Raw genomic sequence first — 12,967 nt, 5'->3', positions numbered from 1 at the left:
CACATAGGAAAATCCACATGGGTAAGAAAGCTTATGAATGTTCTGAGTGTGGGAAATGCTTCATTTATCATTCAGCCCTCATCTTACATCAGAGAATCCACACAGGAGAGAGGCCTTACACATGCTCTGAGTGCGGGAAAAGCTTCAGTCAGCGCTCACACCTTATCAGACATCAGAGAATCCACACAGGGGAGACGCCCTACACGTGCTCTGAGTGTGGGAAAAGTTTCGGGCGGAGCTCTACCCTTATCAGACATGAGAGAATCCACACAGGGGAGACGCCCTACACATGCACTGAGTGCGGGAAAAGCTTCAGTTACAGCTCAGCCCTTATCAGACATCAGAAAATCCACGCAGGGGAGATGCCCTACACATGCTCTGAGTGCAGGAAAAGCTTCAGTTGGAGCTCACACCTTATTAGACATCAGAAAATCCACATAAGAGAGAACTGTAATAAATCCCTTGACTAGGGCTGGGCAAAATAAAAAATAAAAAAAATCACATTTCCTAATTCCTACATTGTGATTTTTGCACCATCATCACCGTGGTCTCTCAGCTCCCCCAGATGAGTTACCTGCTTCTGCCTTTTGCAGCTCACCCTTCTTTGGGGTCTGTCCTGTGATCTTTTCTATCAACTCCTTTCCTTTTGAGCCAGGAATGTTCATCAGCTCCTGGAGGTTTGATCCCAACAAGGTACACTGAGGCAAAAAGTATCTGTGCCTTACATCCACTAGGGCTGTACATGGCGTCGGCTGCTCAAGTTAGTGATCTTGGTGTAAAAAGACAATTAGAGTTGTTGTGCAGATGCAGCCCAGATGCAGGGGTTGGCATTAGCTTCCCCCTTGACCTGACCTAAACTCCATCACTTTCCCTGGCCTAAACAAACCCTGAGCATCATGGTTATACTGTTCCCCCATTTCACAGCAATTGTTAGTCATCGAGTTCTCCCTTCGGAAACCAATTGTTTCATTCCCAGTTGCTCTGATGTTGCTTCAGGTTGTGCTGCAGAGCAGATATTTTTGCTACTATTTTCCTCACTTAAAATATATTGAACTATAAGAAAGAGCAGGAACAGGGCAGGGATAGGGGAAAATGTCATTTCACCTGCTGTAACAACAGACGTAGTTAGGGTAAGTCAGAGGGATTCCTTTATTCCCCATCACCATTCCAATCCCCCTGTTGTTCAATTGGTTAGGTCAATATTTTTTCTAAAGGGCTGGGAAGAGGATTCCCTAGTAAATTATTTGGAACTAAGCAAAATACCCATGTATTTCATGACCAAAGCAGTTGTGGCCCAGGCCCTGCAGGAGGTCGCTCCTGAAGAGATCTCCTTCCTAATCAGCTGCATGTTGCCTATTATTTGGGAAATACAATCCCTATTGAGGTAGGGATGGAAAAATGGAAGTGACATTTCTGTTCAGCTCACCCCTGGGAGGTGCTGCAAATGTGTAGAAAATGAAATCCGTGTTGAATGTGATATAGCTGCAGAAAGATCCTATTTTTAATAGAGACCTGACATTTGCTGTCTTACAGGGATTCTAAGTTGCACCTGAATTTAGTCCCTAATTTAAATCTGTGCCTCCAGATTAAAGAAATAAAAGGGCATAGTTGGGGGAGTTGTACCTCACTGTCGCTACTGATCTGTTGTGCGGTTGGTGAAAAATTCTATGCCAGAGAAGTGTGAAATTATTCCACGTAAGGTCAAAGATTTCACAAGAACTCGGGTAGAAATTGCAAATACTAGTGGTTGATTTTCACCCCAGAGATGGAAGCTATGGTGACCTGTGGCCCAGGGAAACTATTTTTAGAACCTGCTCCCTAATTAACTGGCACACTCATAAACGACGCCATTATTAAATTGGGAACAACCGTCTTTTACCATTTGGCTCCAAAGTTAGATGAAGCACAGAGAGAGACAGCTGATTCCTTCAGAGCCATTCCATGCCTATGGGTCCCAATCTGGCTGCCTTGTTGGACAAGAAGCACTTCCATGCTGGGCAAATGATGGTAGCCAATGGGGGAATGTATCAGATTCCAAGTTCAGACTGCAGGATACATGAATGCTGAGTCCCGAGGCTGTGATTTGGTGTCTTAGTTTTGCTAAGGAACTAGAGTGGGGGAATAGGTGAGAGCAATAGCATTTATGGGACTAGAGACCCTGTATAGACTGTAACAATTTTATTAGTAGTATTTCAAATGGAATTTATTTTGATAAATTTTAAAATAAATCTTCTGTTAGGAGAAAAATTACTTGAGACAAGACATGTAACCTTTATCCAGTTAGAAGGTAACAGCCACAGAGTTTCCCAGGTCTCTTGTTTGCAAAGCAAAGATGTCACATCAGGCAGGAGATGTCAAAATCTGAAGTGGTGATGGGTGTGTGATAGGAGCTTTTCTGGGTTGTTTTTTTTTATTTTTCATTTTTAATTAATTAATTAATTAATTTTTTGTTTTGTTTTTGCAACCAGTTATTTTTATAGGTGGTGAGGCCGCTTTTCCTTTTGAGCACAACTGTTTCACCCTCAGGCCTGGCTCTGGAAACCTCCTCAGTGCTGGCCTTGTGTTTCTTTCATGTTTAATATGCTAGGGTTCACACATCCACACTACATGCTGTTCACAGCAACAGATACTTTGAGAAACCTGCTGGCCTAAGTGGGCCTTTTCCAAACGGACATTGGCCCAAAGTTTGCCTCAATTCAGCTGGATTGGGACAGGCCTGTATCACAGAAGTGGTTCACACCTGATTTGCCCAGAGACCCTGGGGGAGGTGTGGTGAGATAGGATAAGTAGGAATCAACAACAATGAAGTTAAAGGCAATGGTGAAAACCCCTCATCTTGCAGGTCAACAAGCCTGTTCTGTTAATTCCCTCTGACGCATCTGGCACTGGTCACTCTCAGGCAGCACACTGGGCTAGACGGACCATTGGTCTGACCCAGTTTGACCAGTCTTGGGTTCTTAGTTAAGCCATCTACGGCCTTGTCTACACTGGCAGGTTTCTGTACAGTAAACCAGATTTCTGCGGTGTAACTCCTGAGGTGTGCACACTGCCAAGCCACTTAGTGCACAGAAACTGCACAGTTGCAGCGCTGTAAAAATCCACCCTGACAAGAGGCGTACAGCTTTCTGCGTCGGGGCTACAGCGCCGCGGTACCAGTGTAGACACCCTGCTCGATTACAGCGCTGCAACTGGCCTCAGGTACATGTCCCACAATCCCTGCTTTCTCCTTTCTGGTCAGCGGTTTGAACTGCACAGCCCTCAGGTGACCAACCGTGAACCCCACCCTTTAAATTCCTTGGGAATTTTGAATATCCCACTTCCCACAGAGACTGATTATGGTTACAGACCCCTCCTGAAATTAGAGCAGGATATTGTAAAGCTTTATCTCATAGTACAGTAACACAATTCAAACCTGTCGGCACAGAGGAGAAAGCACTCCTTCACTTCACATTTATTGCTACAGATCTCACTGACAAACTTCCTTTTCTCGGGGCGGCTCCCAGCACTTTAGTGAGTTTTTCCTCTTCTCCTGTCCAGCTGTGGTTACGGGACTGCAGCAGCTCCCCGGATGGCCAGCTTTGCTCTTTCACTTACATCAGGCCTGCACAACACGCGGCCTGGGTGGGCTCACTGTGCGGCCTGTGGGAGGTGAGTAGGCAAGTGGCAGGTGAGAGAGCGGGGCTGAAGAGGCGGGTGGGCAGTGGCGGGGACTGAGGAGGCGAGCCGGCAGTGGGGGGGGTGTGAGGAGGCGAGCGAGGAGACAGTGGCTGACCTCTTCTGCTGATCTGGTCTGGCTCCCAGCCCCTCTCCAAGGGTTGCAGCTGTCTGGAGGTGCTGCCTTCCACGCCCTCCTCAGTCCCACCTCATTCACTCCACAGGGCAACTGATTACCAAGTGGGGGGAAGATCTTATTCTACTTCTAGCAAAAAGACATTTTTCTTTTACCTTAATTATACTACCTTAGGGGCCCCCTATAACTTATTACCAAGGTTCAATGTTTTGGTGGGGCAGCGCTGGGGAAGGAGGGTTTGTTTCCGTGGAGCAGGATTTGCTGGGGGGGGGGTATTTCAAGGGGGCTGGGCGGCGCTGGGGTGGTGTGTTTTGGGGGGGCCTTGGTGGTGCTGGGGGGGGGGTCAGCAGGGCTAGGGGGGTTCGGCCCTCAGCTGTTTTCTTTGGAGTAATATGGCCCTCGCCACTTTATGGTTTGTGCAGGCCTGACTTACATCCTTCACTGCTTTGGACGAAGCTGCGTTTGCCACCAGTTTAATCCATAGCTGAGACCTCAGGTACCAGCAGCTAGTTACAAAGGCTCAATTCCCATTGCCAGCAGTGGGAGGTTATCCTGGGCTGTCAGAGCTGCAGGATTTTTTTAAACTTCTCTCCCTGCTCAAGCCTTTAATCATTCCTGTGGCTCTTCTCTGAACCCTCTGCAATTTACCAGGGAAAGCAGCCAACCCATGAACCAACCAAACCAAACCAGGCTGGTCTGATGGATGTAACAGTCTATTGCCTTCCAAGGTTGAATACAAATCAGCTCATTCTATTCACCCAAGAGTTCCACTTTAAGGACTTTTTGTTTTCTAGTTCCAGTCAAATCCTGTGCAACAGCATCATTGTTAACTCACCACTTGGTCACTTCACATTCACAGGTTCCCAAAGTTGGCAGGTCCAAGTCTTTCCTCCCACATGCTCTCACTGGGGGAAGCCTCCTTGGCTTCAGCATCTCCTCAGACCAACCTTGGACCTTTCAGCATCCCTGTTCCACCCCAAGACCTTCCAGTCATGAGTCCATCTGAATAGGACACCTGGGAAAGCCTTACACCCCCGCCCCCGAAGGGGAGTCATGCACCCCCGACTTCCACAATCACCAGTGACTCTGTCAGCATTGTAAAACAGAAGGTTTGTTAGGGGTCTGGAATCCAGCCTGGGAAAGTTCTGTGTTCGCACAGGAAGCAGGAAGATTCAACAACGTCCATCTTGGGGAGACCCCGAACTCAGAGCCTGGGCTCTCCCCTCGAATCCCCAACCCAGCAGACTCCTTGCTCCCAACAGCCCGACTCAGCCAGTCCCGTTTGCCCCTCGTCTGTCCTTTGTTCTGTTTCCCTGGCAACCTGCTCACCTGGCCTCCAGCTCATTCTTTGTTCTCCGACTCCTCCCAGCCAGCTGGCCTCTTGCAGCAGGTGCGCCCCAGCCATCGGTTGCTAGGAGACAGAATTTGTGGCCATTGTCTGGGCCCAGGCAGCTCGACAGCAGCCACACCTGCTCTTTGGGGGTCTCTGCCAAGATTTAACCCCCTTGTCCCACCACCGAGATCCGTGGTCCCAACACACTTCAGGGTCATGCCCCCCCTTACCTTTTTCCATGTCCCCCATGGTCCACGGCTGGGAATGGCGCCACTGCTACAGACAAAGGGACGCAGACAGGGGTGAGAGGACAGGCAGGGGCCAGAGCTTGGGGGTGCCAGTGACAGCTTGCGAGGGGGCAGGTGCTGGCTTGCGTGACTGGGATGTAGGAAACCCCAGCCTGCCCCTCCGGGCCAAGTCCACTGCTTGTCTCCTGCGTTGTGACATCCAGGTTTAAATCTTCCCAGCATGTGCTGCGGCTCGTGTATTAAGCCCTCCTGGTTGGCCTGGTCATTGCCAAAGTAGCTCAGTTGGGATTGCATTAGATTGAAGATCTGAAGGTTTCTGGTTTGATACCAGGCTTTAGCACCCCCTTCACCCTGGGCGTGTCGTGCTGGCCTTTCTTCTGGGTGTGCAGCTGTGCCTTGAGCTCACCAGTTTTCCTAATTTCAGAGGCAACACTCGCAGAGGGCGTGTGTGGGGTCCTGTGCCCCACCTGGGTTAGCTATGGCCTGCTACATCATGTGGTGCTGCCAGGCTCCCTCCCTGCACAGCAGCTGCTGGAGGGGTGAGTGGAGAGGGGCTGCCTTTGCTGCTTCCTCTCCCTGCACTGTTCACAGCGGGGAGGGGCTGTTGATCATAAGGGGGTGGGGCTGAACCTTGACATTGTGCCCCCTCCCTTCAGGAGACACCAGTCGTCTGTACCTGATTGCCAGCTCCTCAGCCAGAGGAAAACGTGGTTTTCTGCACCTGAACTGCCAGCTCTTCCTTTCTTTCTCATGAAGGGGAGGAAAAAAGAATCTCTTTTTCAAACCCCAGTCCTACCGCTGACCAAGGTCTGACTTTCTAAGTTCCTACTACAGTGGAGGATTTAGAGTTAGTGGGGCCCTGTGCGCATAAAGTCCATGCAACAATCCCCCTTCCTCCGAGCCCTGGCATGTCTCCAGTAGCTGCTGTCCCCTGGTTGCAGGGAAGGAAGTTTCCACCCATCCAGGAGACCCCAGCCTGGGACTAAAGTCAGCTTCGGGCTTCTCTCTCCCTTCTTGGAATCAAGCTCATGTTTTTACCAAGAGTTAAAGCAGCCTGAACCCCCAGAGTCTGGATCAATGTCACAAGTTCCCAGTGTCTCCGTGGAAGAGAATTTGTTAAATCCCAGATGAGTGGAGTTAAATCAGTTCTCAGCCTGAGTCCTTAGATCTTAACCCTGAGGCTATTGCCCCATCATGGGCCCATTTCCCGCCTCTCTTTCATACAGAAGCACAATTTCCTTTGTACAGACACAGGAACAGCAAGATCTTTCTCTGTCCCTTGTGCAAAGCAGGAGGCCAAATTCCATGGAAACAATGGACAAGCAGGGGGCTCTGGGCACATCCAGCCCTGGCCGTGAGATGTTCCCTCCCCTCTTTCTTTATGCTGCTGTTGTTATTTCATGGATTGTCTGGGATGGGAAAAAGCTGAGTTCACTCCAGGTGGAGGGGAAAAGAACCCTGAAAATCTCAGGGCCACAGGGAAAACCCAACCCCTGCTACTGGGGTCACTGAGGTGCTGGGGAGTTGAGTAGGAAAGTGACTGTCTGAATTGTCAAGGTGGGGAATGAATAACAAATTACAAGATCCACATCATTAACCACCGACACAGGCTAATCCTGCTGCAGATACAAAGGAAACTGGGAGTGATTCTTTGCTGTGCAGCCATGGAAACAGTGACCCAATTGCACTGCAGTGAATGTGCTGGGGAAAGCTGGACTTTACAGGCAGGTAAAAATAGTGGATCCTAGAAATACCTGGACTCCCCCACACTGTGTCTGCCACCAGAGTTGGGTGTTGAGCTGCTCACAGAATCCCCTACCACCATTACTTTCTAGCAGGGGATTGCAGCACCCCCCACCCACCCAGAGGTGAAAGTAAGCCGGTCTGGTCTGGTATGGCGTACCGGCAGGAGCCAGTACGCCATGCTGGACCACACCGGCTTCCTCAGCGGGGATTGAAAGGGCTCTGGGCTGCCCACGGCCAGGGCTCCGGCAGCTGGGCTGGGGCCAGGATTGAAAGGGCTCAGAGCTCCCCAGGGCTGTGGGCAGCCCAGAGTCCTTTGAATCCCGGCCACGGCTCTGGCGGCTGGGCCGGGGGCCAGGATTTAAAGGGCTCAGGCTCCCCTCAGCGGCAGCAGACCATTAATGCAGAGAAGCAGCAAAATTTATCAAACACAGAACTGGTTCTGACTTATTTCCTTGGTCTTAAAGGAGAACAACAAGGACCTGAGTCTCCTCCCTGTCAATAATCCCCTGCTCAGCCAATCAGGGTAGAGACTGAGGACGGGAGGCTGAGGGTTCTCACCAGAGAGCCCAAAGGATGGCCCAGGTCACTGATGGGATCACTGCCCGAGCACTAGTTCAGCCCCACATTTTTGGGTGGACCTCCCACAGTGGGAACTGCAGAGCAGTGCTCCACAACAAACACACACACACACACACACACCTCCCTCCCTGTGTTGGGAGGGGAACAGGAGAAAGGACAAAAGAAGCAAGAGAAGAACAGAAAAGAGGGAGGGAGGAAAAAGTGAAACAAAAAGGACAAACCCTAATGTCCCCAGTGATTCTAAGGGACAAAATCCTAGGTGTGCAATAAAATTCTGCCTCCTTAAGCTCCTGTTTTCCATGCCTAGAATTCAACTGTCACCACATGGATCAGACTGAACAGGTTTCAAACCTCCAGGAGGCTCTTACCTTCTAAACAGGGACGGCTGTTTTCTAGTAAAATCACTACAAGGGAAGGAGAAAACTCGAAAGAGGTTCCTCCTGGCACTCACGTCCGTGAACCCGAATACTCTCTCAGTCCTCAGAGAGAGACCTGGAGAAGGAGACTTGCTGCAGCAAAGCCACAGGGATCTCTGAGGTTTCCCTGGCCCCTCGCCCCTCTCCTGCCTGGCTGATGTCAGCATCTCTCTGTGAGGTCACCACCTCCCCACCACCTTGGACCAATAGGCTGAGGTCCTGCAAAAGGCCTTTGTGATGTCACTGCCACACCCCTCCCTTGCTGTGCCAATGTCCTGCCCCTGGCCAGGCACTTTGGAGGTTTGAGCTGCTCCCTGTGGATCACCCCACTCAAGGAGCATTCGTTCTAGGCAGCAAGCCGGCTAGACAGGGAAACATCAGACGCTGCTCCCAATGCTGCACTCAGTTTTTCGGAAATTAGTCGACTTTATGGCCAGAAGAGACCATTAGAGCATCTAATCTGACCCCCTGCATATCTCAGGCCTGCTGTATGACACAATAGCTACTTTTGGGCAAACACATTCCAGAAAGGCATCTAGTCTTCATTAAATGACATGAGGAGATGGAGAATCCACCACTTTCCTTGGAAGCTTGTTCTTGTGGTGAATTATCCTCGGTGTTGAATATTTGTGCCTTAGTTGTAATGTGAATTTGTCTCTTTTCACCTTCCAGCCATTGGGTCTGGTTAGGCCTTTCTCTGCTAGATTAAAGAGCCCTTTAATAGCCAATAGTTTCTCTCCATTAAGGCACTTCAACGCTTCAATGAAGTCACCTTTCAATCTTCTTTGATCAGCTAAACAGGTTGAGCTCTTTCAATAGCTCACTAGAAGGCATTTTTCTCCAGCCCTCAGAACATTTGGTGGCTCTTTGCTGCCCCAGCTCCAATTTCACAACATCCTTTTCAAATGAGGACACCAAAACTGGAGGCAGTATTCCACTATCAGTCTCACTGATGCCCTGTCACCTCCTGTGACGTTACTGACATAATCTGTAACTGTATAGATCACCATTGCAACCGCTGTTCTATATTTGCAGCCAATACTGTAGAAAGGTTGTCGTGTAAGAGGTCCATGGAGAGGTTCTGACTGAATTATTATAATGATGGTATCTCTAGATGTGTATCATCTTTGTAGTTAAAGTTATGAATATTGGATCTATGCTGTCCCTATTTCAAATTTGCGCTCTGCTTCCGGGAAACACCCCAGCCAGACAAGCTGGTGTCAGTTCTGCCTAGCCTGCTTGATGGTCCATTAAGGACCATCAGCTATACAATCGACCCATTGAGCGAAGGCAGATACACCTTGTGACTCAGCAAGGTCTGCAGGGACCTGCCTATGGACAGAACTCTAAGGTTTTCTGTGCCACATGCTGGATAGAGTGTTCTTGGGACAAAGAAAGCAAAGACCACATGGCAAGAGACTAGAAAAGGCTGATGCCTCGTCTCCATCTTGTCTTCATTCCTGCTTCATACCTCTGGAGGGACTTTGCTACAAACTGAAGCTCTGTACAAAGAACTGAATGCCCCATCCCAGAGGAAGATGTACTCCAGAGACTTGATTTGAACCTGCAGTTTATTCCATCACCGCTACAAGCCCGAACCAAGAACTTTGCCATTACTGTATGTGAAGGGTTAAAAACCATGTGTGTTTTGTATAACAACCTGGTCTATGGATTGTGCCAGCTCTTTTCCAGACCCAAAGTCCAGAGTATGGTCAAGGGACCAGAGGCCTAGCAAATAGTGATCAGCTAAGAGAAAGCTGGGTAAACAGAAAGCCTTGCTTGCTAAGATAGGCCTGGTCAGCAAATTGCCAGGTGTTGGAGCTAAGAACTAAAGAATTGTGTCTTATTCAGAGTTGCAGATTGAACAAAGAATCCCTATTCCTATTGTGTTTGTTTCTTCTGTAGGGAGACGTTCTTCCCACAGATCCAACCTTGAGTTTATGAAAAGTTGGCACATGTCAGTATAAGATATGGCATCCTTCCACCTCCCTTCCAAGGGACCAATGCCTGCCTTAAGACACACAGAAAACTATCTTTATTGCCATATACTTTAACTGTTTCTTTTCTATAACCCCTAGGAATGTACCTGTTGGACAATCAAAGGAGTTGCTCCATTCCTATGGATCCCAAATCAGAATTCAACATATATATTTTATACTAATAACGTTTTATCAAAGTATTAATGAAATGTTAACTTGCTAACTTGAGACCATGGGTGGAGACATTATCTAATCTGTTAATCATTGGCTAATGTGCTCATCCTGTCTTGCAAAACCTGTCCTGGGGTATGGAACTGCCTAGCCTCTCACTTTCCCCTGCCCGTGGAAAATCTATATATTCTATTGTAATTAATTAATTAAGTGTCTCTGAGCCTAATAAGCCCACTCCGCCAGCACTGTTTGTAATAAACTCCTATTCTTGACCTCTACGCGGTGGAGATTTGTGTCCTTCACAGACACCTGCTGAATAAAGAGGAGATTCAGCATCCAGCTTGGCTGAATGTGTGTCCTCTCCCCACATCTTGGTGATCTTTTGAGGAAATGGAGACGACTGCCTTTGCCTGGCTGTACATCGCTTGCAAAAGAAACAGGTCTTTTTGGTGACAAGTGTTGAAAGGAACCATTAGACAAATGTGGAGGCAGGAAAAATGTCCCCTAACTGAACTGGCATCTGTGGATGCTAAAGTCACAACACAAAATGCTAAACAGTATATGAGCATGGCTGGTGTCAGAAGAGTCTCTACCAAAGCCTTTTGCCACCAGCAGGGGCATCTCTGTGCACAGAACTCCTGGTAGTGTGATGGCTGCAGGCAGTGGAGAACTCTATTTTGGCATCTCTTTGTTGGTGAACATCTGCAGTGGCTGTTTAAAGGTCTCTGGATAGTGATCTTTGGGAAGAGCTGGCTGAAGTGTCTTCCTAGTAACCAGGAGATCCTGGCTTGGCCTGCCAGTTCTTCCTTGCAAGTCTTGAGGGAAATGGGGAATGTCTGTAGTTTGGAATTTGCAGGTGTTGTCCTGGACCATCAAATGGAACAGTTGCAAATACTTTCTTGAGGCAGGCACCATGGCTTAGCTGGCTTAGAGCACCTGTCTAGTGAATAGGAGATCCTGGGTTCAACTCCCAGTGGTGCCTTGTTGTATGGCTTTCGGCTGCTCTGATCACATTTTCCTGTGTCTTTCCGGGAAACAGAAGAGACCTCCCTTGGTATCCAAGTAATTGCTTGCTAAGGAAAAGGCTTCTTTGGAGAGAAGCATTGGAAAGAATCAAATCACAAGCCTGGAGTTGATTAAAAGGCTGCTGTGACTGGTATTAGCATGGTGGTTGCTTCAACTACAATTGCTGCAACACGACAGCCTGCACCACACGTCCTTGTGATTCGCTGGGGATGTCTGCACACAGATGTCATGTCATCTTCCTTTTGATTGTCACTGATGAAAAATGGAGCCACTGGGAGAAAAGTCCCAGAGGCACCTGCCAGGTAAAGTGGAGGTTAAAGATGCAGCACCCAGTGGTGCCTTGCCAAATGTGTCCACTCCTCCCACCTTTTGGTCAGTCTTTTGGGGAAACAGAGAAGACTGCCTCTGCCTTGCAATGCTTCCAAAAGAAACCGGTCATTTTTTCTGACAAGTGTTGGAAGGAGGCACCTAAGAAACCTGGAGACAAGGAAAAGGTCACCGTAACTCAACTTGCATCCATGGCTCTTGAGGCCACAACGCAGAGCACAAAGCACTGTACGACCACAGCTGGGGACAGAAGGGTCTTTTCCAAAGGCATTTCCCACTTGCAGGGTCCTCTCTGTGCGCAGAATTCCTGATAGTTTGATGTGTGCAGGCCCTGGAGATCACTATTTTGGCATCTCTCTCACTGTTCCAGTGAACATCTGCTGTGGTTGCTGAAAGTCTGTGATGGGATCTATGGGATGCAACCTGAACAGTGGGACCCCCGAGCCCTGTGTCCCACTGCCTGGGCTCCCTCTCACACTGTGATGCTGTGAGGAGCTGTGAATCTCTGGCAGATATTGCACTTACACATACATCCACAGGTAGGGGCACATCCAACTGTGTTATATGAATGCTTCTCCCAGCCACTCATAACACTAATGATAGAGAGCCGCCCTCCAATTCCCCCCAGCTCTGCAGCCTTGCGCCCCTGGATCATACCATCTTGCCTTAATCAGAAGCCTGATCAGTGTGAGTTTATTACGCAGGGTCCACCCCTCCCTCACTGTGAATAGTACATGAACCAGCCTTGTAATGGAGCTGAGATTTCCCAGGAACTTCAAGCAAAATACACCAGTTTCATAAAACAGATTTATTAACTACAGAAAGATGGAGTTTTAAGGATTATAAGTGGTAGGCATAAAAGAGCAAAGTAAGTTACCATGGAAATTAAAGATAAATTCACAATCTAAACTTTACACCTTATTACACTAGGCCATAGTTAGGTTATGCCACAGGAAGGCTTAATGCTCGAGCTGCAGCACATGCTGGACAGGCTTAAGGCTGGGCTCCCCATGGCAGGAGAGAAGAAGATGACTTGGCCCCTGGAGGGGCAGGTTGGGGCTTCCTAGAGTCCATTTGCTCACAGCCAGCGCCCTACCTAACAGCATGTTTCTGCCTGGTTTTGAACCAGGGACCTTTTTGTGTGTTAGGCAAACACGATAACCACTACACTACAGAAACTCCATCTGCTTGCCTGTTGCTCATCCTGGCACAGATCAATGGACAAACCTGGAGAAAGTGGTGGCAGCCCTTCGATGGGCCAGCTGGCAGAGCAGAGGACTGGAGCGGGCACTCAGGAAGTCGTCCTTACGTCGCCCATGTGACTCCAGCTTGAGGGAGAGCTTCTTTTTCTT

General features: G+C 48.8%; 1 non-coding gene across 1 annotated transcript; it reads left to right on the top strand.

The window, feature by feature from the left end:
- The first annotated feature begins 11,169 nt into the window (after window positions 1–11,169).
- TRNAT-AGU lies at window positions 11,170–11,244 on the top strand. The gene has a single exon. It is a non-coding gene; the product is annotated as a tRNA-Thr (tRNA).
- Window positions 11,245–12,967: the final 1,723 nt, after the last annotated feature.

The sequence above is a fragment of the Mauremys reevesii genome, linkage group 16 (genome assembly GCF_016161935.1).
Source record: "Mauremys reevesii isolate NIE-2019 linkage group 16, ASM1616193v1, whole genome shotgun sequence".
NCBI lineage: Eukaryota > Metazoa > Chordata > Testudines > Geoemydidae > Mauremys > Mauremys reevesii.
Note: the sequence above shows the minus strand (reverse complement) of the source record. Positions and strands in the feature narration are given on the sequence as shown.